Below are 13433 nucleotides of genomic sequence, written 5' to 3' on the forward strand. Positions count from 1 at the left end.
ATTGACTCGCTCGTCTTAAAAATAATGTATGCATGGTGAATGTTCTTAGGCTAGGAGGTTAAGGACGATTACTTCATGTGACACAATTAATGAATGAACTTAGGTCATGAAGCTAAACACAGTAATGTATGTTGTCAATGTATGTTGCTTAGGTCAGGAAGCTAAGCATCAAGTAGTGTATGAAAAACAATCTTAATGAACGTTGCTTAGGTTTGGAAGCTAAGGACGTATATAGATGAAGTGATTGATGAGTATTGCATAATGAACGTTGCTTAGGTCAAGAAGCTAAGCACGATATGCTTTGTATGATTACAGATCTTTGATATATAAATGTTGCTGAGCACATTATGCGATGCGTGAAATAATGAATATTGCTTGGGTCAAGAAGCTAAGCAAGTAAGGTTCCTAAGGGAATGATGTATGGTTATGTATATGTGAAAGAAATTTGTGAATGTGATACTAAGGCTAGTTGCAAAGGTTATGGTGATGAAAAGAATTGTGAGAAGAGTCGAAATGGTGACTCTTTAGGCTGGGTAGGCTAAGTGATGTGGGTTCAAGCCCCCAAGTCTATCTCTAGATGGATAGGGATAAGGAATTGGATATTCCTTAACTCGATCATGCATAAGAATGCGGCCGCACCTCGATGTGAGGTTACCTGCATTATCCGTTAGGAATCAGGCCGAACGTAGCTCTAACCGAACTTTGCACAAGTGTATGTACACCTCAAAATGGTCTTTTGAGGGTTATAATGTGGTTAAGATGATAGTTTAAAGAAGAAAAGGGTAAAGGCTTAAGACCCGAGAGAAGCCCCCCAAAGATTTGCAATTGTGTTTTTGAAATTGAAATTTGCAAGTTTTATTTTTCATTATTATTATTATTATTATTAATATTATTTATTTTTATTTTTTTTGCTTTGAATTTTTGTTCTTTTTTTCATTTTTTCTTCTTTTGAATCAATGTGGCCAATCTTGGATCATGCGATCCATAACTCACTTAGAATTCATGTTTCTCAGGCACGGTACCAAGCACTCGATGAGAGACGCAATTCAAGACATGTTCATATCAAAGACATTGGAACCCTTGCCCTTAGACATTGTTTTATTTTTATTTTGCCTTTTCTTTTCTTTAAACTTGCTTTTGAATGTTACACAAATTGCAAATCTTCCCATCCCAGGGTTAATTGAATGCGGGTTGAAGAAATGAAGGTCAAACGTTAGACAAGGCTCAAAGTGGTTAGTGAAGAAGTAGAAAGGGGATGTTTGAATGGTTAAAAGAGAAATAATGGGCTGTAAAAGGTGCCTTAAATCATTGGTATACCTTGTGCTTGGTTCGTGTAGAGAACATTTCAAGCATCCCAAACTTGAGTCCCACTATAATCATGCATTTAAGCATAGTGGCGTCCAAAGGGAAGGAAGCTAGAGCAAAAGAGTCGCCAACAAATTTTAGGAACTTGTAAACCGTTCACGAGGTGAAGGTTACACGCCTTTACGATCATAGAGATCGCTAACTCCATAGTGGTGTTGAACCATGACTGGATATTCGGGGATAAAGGTACAAATCCAACCTAAAAGAGATTGAATCTGCCCTAAATAGGCCTCCACTTTGTTCTTCTCATATTCATGTGCGCTTTCCGATCAACATACAATCAATAAATTAATCCTAAACCTATATAATATGTTGGTTGATTATTAATGCATAAATAAATCTATTAGTGGTGACCACTTGAATTAAAAACATATTCCCGTAAAAAAAAAAAAGGAATTAAAATCATATTAGCCTAATTCAAATTATTATTTATCTTATTAAGCATTATCTCAAGTACAAATTCCCTTTAAACCTACAAGAGAGGGCTTGATCAAGCAATAACAATAATATCAAGCAACATAATAATATTAACACAACAATCATCATCATCGTAATCTCATGAAAGCATAATAAAATTAGCAAGATCTATCCTAGGCATGATACTAACATAATTAATAACAAATCCTAGCATGTCACTAAATAATAAAAATCAAAGCTTTATTCCTAACATGATACTAGATAATAAAAATCAAAGCTTTATCTTAAACAATATACTAGGAATTAAAATAATATTCTAAGCATGATTTCTAAAGAAGTAGAGCAATGAAATTACTCACTTTGAAGCCTCGTATCTCATTCTATCAAAAGAATACACACATTAGTGACTTCAATGAAAATATCAAATCAAACAATAAACAATAACAATTGAAATATAGATTTGGGACCAAACCCTCATAACTATCAACCTTTCACGTCGAGGTCTTAGAAAAATTCGAGCTTGGCTAGGTGTGTCTAAGTTTCGTGACGGATGTATGGTGTATTTTTGAAAAGGCTAGGCTTAAAAATCAAAAGAGAAAGAGAAAGAATAAGCTTTAGCTTATAAAGAGAAAGAGAGAATAAATGATTGTTAATGATCGTTGGTCCATAAAAACGGAGGAAATACCCTACTTATAGCGAAAAATCAACCGCAAACGATAGAAAAGAGCCAGAATCTAACTCGGAGTAAAACTAACTCTATCGCATGGCAACAGGCCTATCACGGCGCAATGGACCTTATCGCGACGCGATAGATGCTGCATGATAAGAATTCGTACGGAGTCCTTTTCCTAATTGAATTAGGTTAATTAGAGTCCGTACTTATCTTTTATTAAAACCAGGATTTAATCTTTTTTTAAAACACTTGTTTTATTCCAAAGAGAATTCTTTATCTTTTCAAAATCAATCATAATTATAATTACTAATTGTAAACACCAAATTGTGTCTCCCCAAAAACCAAACCTAGTGATGAATACTTTTCACGTCATTGATTATCGAAATTGTGTCTCGTGATTCCTCTTTTTTAATAAAAATACTTCTTTTTGTTTTCGAAAATATTTCTTTTCTTACTCTATTTATAAAAATGTCCAATCCAATTTAATTTGTCCATGGTATGGGTCCAATAATTGTGTAGTTGGATGGGACTCGAAAAGAGCTTTTAAACGATATATTATAAGCCCAATTCCGATGAATAATGAGGAAGTTATATTATGACCCAAATACTAAATTGGATCTTAAATAAGTTTTGTGGGCGAGCCAATAATCAAGTGGAGGGTCCATTAATTAACATTCCTAAAGTCATTAGGAATTACTTTAATTTTCTAGAATAGTCTAGAAGTTTATTTTAAGTTCTAAAGAGATTAGGATTAATAATTATATTTTTATATATATTTTAGAAAAGTTAAAACAAGTGTTTTAAAGAGATTAAATCTGATTTTAATGATAAAATGCGGATTCTATTTATCCAATTATATTGGAAAAAGGACTCCGTACGCAAATTTTATCACGCAGCACCTTCGCGTTGTGACAGGTCCAACACGCCGTAATATGCCTATCGCATTGCCACAACTCCATCTCTTTGTGATAATCCTGTCGTGCCGCGCATGGGAGCAGTTTTACTTCGATTGGAATTCGATCTTTTCTAATCGTTTTCGGATGTTTTTCTCTATAAATAGGGTCGTATTTCCCCGTTTTCAATCATCAATAATCATCTTTCTATTCTCTCTCTCTCAAAGCTAGAAGTTTATTCTTTCTCCCTCTTTTTAAGTCTCGCCCTTTTTAAAATAAACCATACGTCTATCACGAGATTTAGAAACACCTAGCCAAACTCATAGTTGCCTTCGCCCTAGACGTGAAAGGTTGATAATTTCTAAGGGTTTGGTCCCTAATCCCTATTTGAATTAATTGTTTGATTTAATACTTTTATTGAATTTACTAACGTATGTATTGTTTTAATAGAAAGAGATACGAGGCAACAAAGTAAGTAATTTCATTGCTATATAATTTTAGAAAGCATGCTTAGATTATATTAATTCGTAGTATCATGTTAGGATGTTATTTATTGCTTTCTAGTAACATGATTAGGTTGCTTCCTATTTCTTATATCATGTATGTCTCTAGTATTATGTTAAAGCTAAAGATTTGATATTTATTGTCTAGTGACATGTTATGATTTGTTATTAATCATGTTAGTATCATGTCTAGGATTTTGCTAATATTATAATTTGAGAATATTTTGATGATGATGATTTGTTGTGTCAAATTATATATATAATTTAACGTAATTTGTTAATTAATGAATTGTTTCATGTAATTCATTAATTAACGAATTATTTCATGTTATTTGTTAATTAACGAATTGTTTCACGTTATTGTTGATTAACGAATTTTTTTTACGTTATTTGTTAATTTTCGAATTACTTATGTTATTTGCTAATTTACGAATAGTATATATAATTTATTAATGATATTATGTTGCTTGATATATTTATTGTTATTGCTTGATCATGCGCTCTCTTACAGGTTTAAAGGAAATTTTATTTGAAATCACGTTTAATATGATAATTAATAATTTTATTTTACACTAATATGATTTTAATTCAAGTGACCGCCAATAATAGATTTGTTTGTGCATTAATATTCAACCAACATAGATTAAACAGGTTTAGGATTAATATATAGATTGTATGTTGATCGAAATGCGCAAATGAATATGAGAAGAATAAAATAGAGGCCTATTTGGGGCAGATTCAATCTCTTTTAGGTTGGATTCGTACCATCATCACCAAATATTCTGTCATAATTCAGGACCACTATAGAGTTAGCGATCTCTGTGATCGTGAGTGGGGTGTAACCTTCACCTCATGGACGTTTTACAAGTTCCTAAACTTGTTGGCGACTCTTTTGTTTTAGCTTCCTTCCCTTTGGACGCCACCATGCTTAAGTATATGATCACAATGGGACTCAAGAGTGGGATGCTTAAAATATCCCCTACATTAATCCTAATCCATTTAAAACTTAAAATAACCTTATAGAAGTTTCTAGAAGATTAGGATAAATCCTAATGACTTTAGAAATACAATTATAATTAATGAACCCTACACATGATCATCGGGCCACTCATAAAACTCATTTAGGACCCAGTTTAGTATTTTGGTCATAACTTCCTCATTACAACTCAGAATTGGGCTTATAATATATCGTTTGAAAGCTCTTTTCAAACCCAATCCAACTCTACACAATTATGGACCAAAATAAATTGGATTAGATGTTTTTCATAAATAAGTTACGAAATGAATGATTTTCGAAAATAGAAATGAATTATTTTTATTAAAACATTTTTAAAAAACTGAAGAAATTCACGAGACTCTTTAACATTTCACCTCGTTCAATATCAATGACGTGAAAGATACTCATCAATGGATTTAGTTTTTGGGGAGACACAATCAAGTGTCTACAGTTTGGCAATTGATTTTTTTTTTTTTTATAATGCAAAAATGACATGATCGAGATGTAAAGGAAAAAAATGCTCATTTTATTGATGAAAATGGTGAATTAATAAATAAAAAGATAATCAAATTACATAAAGGAAAATCTATGCTAGACTTGAATGGGGAAAAGGGAGATGAATAAAAAAAATATCATGAAATCCTGCACGAAGGGCTTGCCGTGCGCCTTGTCTTCATTGCTGCTTATCACTTCTTGCCACCTGGAGGGACAGGAAGCTTGTTGGCATCCACTAGATCTTGAATATCGTCTTTTAAATTCCAGCATTGTTCGGTAGAGTGACCCCTTCCTTGATGGTACTTACAGTGAGCGTTGAGGTCCTACTTGGCGCTCCTTTGTTTAGGTTTTGGCTCTAGAAATTGCCCAATTGGTGTAATCAAGCCTTGGCCGTAAAGGCGATCAAAGGCAGCGTTTTATGTCATTCCTAAAGGAGTGTAAGTTCTCCTTTACTTTTGAATGGGAACGTTAAGAGCTAAAACTTCATTGAGATCCACTTGGTTGATATTGTTGGTAATGTTTTTGAGTTTAGAAGAGGAAGAAGAAAAAAGGTTGTTCTTTTTATTTTTCCAAGTATTATTATTATTACTACCAGCAGTCTTTATTAGCTCATCCTCGATATTGATGCTGATATCATATACAACTTCAAAAGTATTCAATAGCAGAAACTTGAGATGTTGCATTTACTTGTGAGTCAGATTTTGGATGAAGAGGCGAATCATCTCTTTTTCTTTAGGAGGATCTACCAACAGTGCAGTTGTTTCCCTCCACCTACCTATTCAGATAAGCGGTGAAGCCTTCATTCTCAATATCTATTTGAGAATGGAGAGTTCACGTTCAGAAGTTTTAGCTTGAATGTTACACTTGTACGATTCATGAAACTTTCGGTGACATCTCCCCAAGTTGCAATGTGCTTGGCATCGAGAGAATAAAAGCATTGCTGACAAGCATGCTCTAAGGAGAGAGGGAACACTGTAGGGAAGAGTGTTACGTCCAATCCCTTGAGAGCCATTGTTGCAGAAAAAGCCTTTAAATGGAACATTGGATTGCCAGTGGGCTTGAATTTTGGTATGTCAGAAGTGGAGAATTTTTCAGGGAGCTTGTCCCTTACATCCAAAATAGTGGAAGGTTGTTCCACATAAGTGAACTCTTCGGAAATTTTGCTCACTTGTTCTTTCAGTTTGTCAACTGTGGCAACAGTGACCTTGTTTTGTTCCATGGTGGTGACCCTGGTGGTAAGAGTTTGCATCATGGAAGAAAAGTGCCTCGAGCGACTTGTTAATGTTCTCAATATCCTCTTTAGTGGCCATTGGAACAAACTAAAAGTAGTTTGGAGGTGATAAATGATGCGGAGATAGTGAAGTTTTCTTTGAACGCTCCTTAGGTCTAAGAGGTGTTGTGGTAGTGACTCGAACCGCACCAATCTACCCCTGCTCCTTGACCAAGTACAAACAAATTCACTTAATGGTTTGACACACTGATCAAAATTGGGAAGGAAGAGGGAAAGATAGAAAAAAAAAAACTCCACTCATTTTTTTATAACAGAAAAAAAGAGGTGCATGAACCTAGTATATGATCATAAATGACATGGTGCACAATTCGAGTCGAAAAAATAAAGAAAGTGTGTGGACTATACTTGACTCATGAGTGATTAAGTGATGATATAAGACTCGTGGTATGATCGTATGGCTAGACATATAAAAAAAAACACCAATACGACTTACGCATGGACCAAAATAGCACGGAAGAATAAAAAGACAAACTAACTTGATTAATTTTGTCCAATTTTAGTGTTTATGCTACTACTAGGTGAAAACGTCCATTGGAAATTGTTAGTCATTAATAAGATCATACACAACCAAAGAACTCATGTTAATGTTAGCATAATAATCACAAAAGAAACTAGGAAAACAATTGGAATTCTAGACTAGTTAGAACTCATGGGTAAAAATAAATAAATAAATAAAAATAAAAATCTACAATCCTATATTACGAGTTGAAACGGATCTAAGGATTAATAGAAGTAGAAGATTGGCTAAGACTAGCTTTGCACGAAAAGATAACGAAAAATAAAAAAGAAGGTTGGACGCTAAAAAGACACCTAAACTATACAGGATGTAGAATTTCGGTAATAACTTTTGATCTGTGACTCTGATTGGGACGACATTAACTCCAAATAAAAGATAAAACTCTGGGCTAAAAATTCATAGGTGGCACGACACGTAACTCTTTCTAGAACTCCGGCTATGATCAAAACAAGGTTATTTTTATGCAGGATACGGGAATAAAAATCCGGGTTGACTCAAAAATAAATAAAAAAAAGACTATGACTCGACTATAATAATAAAAAAAAAAAGGATTAAATAAAATAGAGAAAAAAATAAAAATTAAAAAAAAAAGTCACAAAAAAATGCATACATAAACACATTGTCGATGCTAAATAGAGTCGAGTTCTATATGTTTCACTATGGTCAATCTTATTAAGGTGTCAAAAGGTACCACGGTTAAGAGTTTGGACACGTTAGCAAGGCAGCCTCCCTTGAGGGTGTATGCCAACAGGCGGCTCCGCGAGTTCATGATGAAATTGAACTTGAGTCCATGGTTTGGGTGGATTTAAAAAACTCGGATGAATTCTTATTGCCATGAGCGTTTTCGGGTTGATAGAGCTTAAATCCCCGGGCTAGCCACATACGTAGAACACGTACTATTATGGAAAAATACGTAAGCTAAAATGCATATGCATAAGTGACAATGCTAATTAAATCGTAGGAATACAATTCAAGAATCTTTCAAGTCTCATCCACTCATCTCAATTAAGTACCGATCACTCAAATCGATGAATAACCAAGAATCCTCCCTAGTGGAGTCGTCAAATTGTAGGTGTCGTTTGAAGCGCGCCTACGTTAAGAATGTGTGAATATGCTTGACACTCATAGGAAGTGGGAATTGACATATATGATTAGAGACAACAATTAGGACAGAGCAAAGTAGGGAGCCGCCAATAAGTTTTAAGGAACTTGTAAACCGATCACTGATCATTTAAGGCAACCACGAATAAAAGGACAATGATAGGCAACAACGATTGACCCGTGAAGGTTACACCTCATTCATAATCCATGAGATTACTAACTCCATATGGTTTGGAACCACGAAAGGAGGATCGGGGATGATGGTACGAAGCGATCTCAAAGGCATGCAAACAAAGATTCAATTTGCTCCAAACTATTATTAGGATAAATTGGTTGAATATTAATGTACGATATAATTCTAGAATATTGTGATCACTTTAATTAAACAACAAGATTAAAAAGGAACCTAAACCCATCGTACAAATTATCTTATTAGGCGTTATATTCAATTACATATTCCCTTTAAACACGCAATATAGTGACCAAAAATAAACAATAGAATAAATATCAACATTGGAAGCAATTTAACAATAATATCGTTAGTCAAATCAAATTATAATAATAACCCTAATCATGATACTAGCAATAAAGATAAAAATAATAATAAGAGTAATTAAGTGAATTAATTAATTACTCACTTTTCGCATTTCCTTGAATTGCTACATCATGAATAAATTGTTAGTAACTTCAATAAAAATATAAATCAAATTAAAATTAAATTAAACTAAATAAAAAAAGAGTTGATATTGGTCCAAACCCTCAGTCAATTCTACCTTTCACGCATTGGTTTAAGTATGGAACCTCAAGTCAAGTATGGATTCCTTGGAGTGCTTAAGGAAGGAATGATGAAAGAATAGGGAAGGCAAGTATATAGGCTAGAGCATAAAAGAGAGAATAGAGAATGATTTGATGAGTTCAAGATTGTTTGGGAGGAAGAGAATGATTTTTGGTGCCCCGAAACTAGAGAAATCACGTACGTATTTATAGAGAAAAAGAGTAAGGTTAAGCACGAAACCTGTAGACACCAAATTGTGTCTCCCCAAAACCACACCCAGTGATGAGTAATTTTCACGTCAGTTGATTATCGAACAAGGTGAAATGTGAAAGAGTCTCTTTATGCCTCTGTTTTTAATAAAAATATTTCTTTCTGTTTTCGAAAATGTTCCATTTCGTACCTTATTTATGAAAATTTCCAATCTAATTTTTTTTTGTCCATGATATGGGTCCAATAATAGTGTAGTTGGATGGGGCTCAGAAAGAGCTTTCCAACGATATATTATAAGTCCAATTCTGATGAATAGTGAGGAAGTTATAGCCCAAATATTAAATTGGATATTAAATGAGTTTTATGGGTGACCCAATGATCAAGTGGAGGGTCCATTATATTAATTATCATTCCTAAAGTCATTAAGACTTATTTTAATTTTCTAGAATAATCTAGACGGTTATTTTAAGTTCTAAAAAGGGATTAGGATTAATTACTATATTTTTAGAAAAGATAAAGAATTTTAGTTGGAATACAACAAGTGTTTTAAAGGACTTAATCTGATTTTAAATAATAAAGTATGGACTCTAATTATCCAATTATTATGTTGCTTGATATTATTATTGTTGTTATTGCTTGATCACGCCCCCTATTGCAGGTTTAAAGGGAATTTGTACTTGTAATCACGCTTAATAAGATAATTAATAATCTTGTTTAGGCTAATATGATTATAATTCAAGTGATTGCCAATAATAGATTTGTTTGTGCATTAATATTCAACCAACATAGATTAAACAGGTTTAGGATTAATATATTGATTGTATGTTAGTCAGAAAGTGTACATGAATATGAGAAGAACAAAGTAGAGGCCTATTTTAGGGCAGGTTCAATCTCTTTTAGGTTGGATTTGTACCTTCATCCCCGAATATCCAATCACGGTTCAGGACCATTATTGAGTTAGCGATCTCATGGATCGTAAAGGGAAGTAACCTTCACCATGTGAATGGTTTACAAGTTCCTAAAACTTTTTGGCGAATCTTTTGCTCTAGCTTCCTTCCCTTTGGACACCACCATGCTTAAGTGTATGATCACAGTGGGGCTCAATTGCGGGATGCTTGAAATATTCCCTACAGAACCCTAGAAGTGAAGCGCCGCGAAGAAAAAACCTTAGAAAAACACCGTATCATGGTGAAAAATACCGTGGCATGGTACAAGACACCGTGACACGGTGCACAACACCGTCACGCGGTGTGCATACCGTGGCGCGGTATATTTAATTTCCCGTTTTCTTGCGTTTTTAAAACTATGATAACTTTTGATCCGTAACTTAGAATAAGGCATATAATATATCTTTGGAAAGCGTATAAATTCTACTTTCCAAACCAATTAAAAACAGGTCAAAATTTAATGTAAATTTTAAGATATGTTTGTTTTAGTGAAAGGGTGTCGGTTTTGGATAGAGTTTAGTGTTTTGCTCATATCTTTTTCGTTTTAAATCGGAATTGGGCGTATGAATATATCGTTGGAAAGCTTATTGAAAGGCCTATCCAACCAAATAACATTTGGATTAAAATTATAGGGCCACAAAATAATATTAGCTCGGTTTTGTTACGTGGCCACGAAAAGGGGAAAATAAGTTATGATTTGGGGAAAATGGGATAAGAATTGGGTTGGTTCATGAAATGTATTGGGATTGAATATGGATTTAAGCACTTCAAAGATTAAATACTCAACTTGACCAATAATGGCGGTGAAAGATTATTCATCATCGAGTTTGGTTTCGGGGAGACATTTTTAGGTGTCTTTAGGTTCCAGTTTGTAAGCTTTGACTTATTGGTTTTCTTTACCATTTTATTTTTAAGATTTAAGTTTGGATTTTCCGCTCCATAAAGTCTCAAATAACGTTATAACATGTGGCGGTAACATGTCAATAGTTCTCCTCAATTTTATTTAAAGTAAGTGGTTTGAAAAAGGGAGAATTATCAGGGTGTTACAATATCAATAACTTAATACAAAACAGACATTGGGAGTGACACGTGTCACATCCTGGTGCTGTTTTTTCCCTCCAAAACTCCTCTTCCCTTTTTACTTTTTTTTTAACATTTGATTCGATAATAATATCATTCCAAATATTTTATGTTATTTTTATGACAATTTCTTTTGTCAATATTTGATTTTGTTTCTATAATAATACCATTCCAAATCTTTTATGTTGTCTTTATAACAAATATATTCTTTTATATTAATTCGTATTTATAATTTTTTTATAAACAATCCTTTTTAATTGTCTTTAAAATGGAGTATTATTAAATTTTGCAAAAAAGTAATAGTAAATTGATTCATATAAGATGTTAAAGAAATTACTTTAAAAAATACTTAATTTTTTTTTTTCCAATTCCTCAAGCTAATATTTTATTTCAATTTCAATATGACTATAAATTCAAATTAATTATAATTTTATTTCTGAGATTTTACTACTACGTATATATTACAAATTAAGGACTTATAGAGTATAGTATAACTATAAAATAAATGTTGTGTTTGACAATTATATCATATGTCTAATTATGGGAAAAGGTAAAATATCAATTAATTGTAGTCTAATTATAGGAGAAGGTAAAATATCATATGTTGTTTGATTAATTTTTTATGTTTATTAAAAATTTATTTATAAATAAGTATTTACTAATATAGCCACTAGCTAGACTAGATTAAGCCAAGCCTCGCCTGAAAAAATACTCGGGTTTAGGCAGCCCAAAAAATCCATTTTTGTTTAATTTTTTGCTTGCTTATTAATATAGATAGATTATGACATTATAATTTCTATATTTGATGTGTATGTTTTATCAAATTTTATTTGTTGGATATTCTTACAAAAACTAGATTTACCGTGCATGGCACGGGCCTTAAGCTAGTTTGTACAACAAATGACCCAAAAATTCGTTTAGTAAAAAAAAGTAGCTGTTTCAAATTAAAATTTTTCTGTGTATAGCTCTGTGTTCTTCAGATTATTGTTGATCATCCACAATATTCATATGCTCAAAAAATTTGTTACGAGTGCATTAGAAACTCAAATACCTGGTAACTACATATATTATTATTTCAATTAGGAATTGTAATATGAATGGACTATTTTTGCAATAGAAGCGGTTTCATTTATTCTGTATATTATATAGTATTAAAAAGCATGAAGAATAATTATATTTGCATTTGCAATTGATGGTGTCAACTAATTAATTAACAATAAATAAATTCACGTCAAAACCATAAAAAAATTCGAACCATACCTCACAAAAATTCATACGATTGTCAAGAGCATCATAGAGAAACATCATTTAAGTGAATCAGCAGCAAAAAAAAATCACATCAAAACCCTAAAAAATTTAAATCTTGGAGCTCGTATTAGCTTTGCGATTTTTCTCTCCTTTTGATTAAAACGATTTTCCTCTCCTTCTGATCAAACAATAGAGCTTGTGTTTTTTTGCTTTGAGTTTGAAGATGAAAAGTCACTTTCAATAGTCTTCTTCTTTCTCTTTTTTTTTTCTATATATATAATAAACCCTCTTTTCCAAAGCCTTCTAGAGTACAAGTAAATTAAAAGGTCCCTAAACTTTTTTTTGTGATGACTGATTTTGCCAAGTCTGTTTTGTAGTTCCTAAATTATTCTTATAATTACTTAATTTGACACGTCCCTAAACTATTGTAATAATATATTAATTAAATGTACTAAATTATTTTTGTTGACTAAGCAAGGTCCCTAAAATATTGATGACTAGGCAAGGTCCCCAAATTATTTTGTCGGAAATAGTATTCCTTGGTGGCTAAGGGACCAATTTGCCTCAATTAATAGTTGATGGACTAAAATGCTACAAATACGTTAGTTTAGGGGCCGTATTTGACCTTAACTCCATATTCGGGACATTGTCTGGATATCAAATTAGTTACAGAGTATTCCATCCGTGTTTAAATAAATAAAACATTTCCCTTGTGCACATATGCCAATGCAGAACTTTGACTAATAATATTTTTAATTACAATAAAACTAATAATTGAGACGCTTCTAACAAATATCCACAAGTGTACATTTATTCTTATATACTTCCTCTGTTTCAATTTACTTGACCTATAGTCCCATGCCACGCAATTTAAGGAGTTAATTAAAGAAGAAAACGACATTTTTAATACAAAAAAATTAA

This window comes from Chenopodium album, chromosome 13 (assembly GCF_948465745.1).
Source record: "Chenopodium album chromosome 13, dcCheAlbu1.1, whole genome shotgun sequence".
Classification (NCBI taxonomy): Eukaryota; Viridiplantae; Streptophyta; class Magnoliopsida; order Caryophyllales; family Amaranthaceae; genus Chenopodium; species Chenopodium album.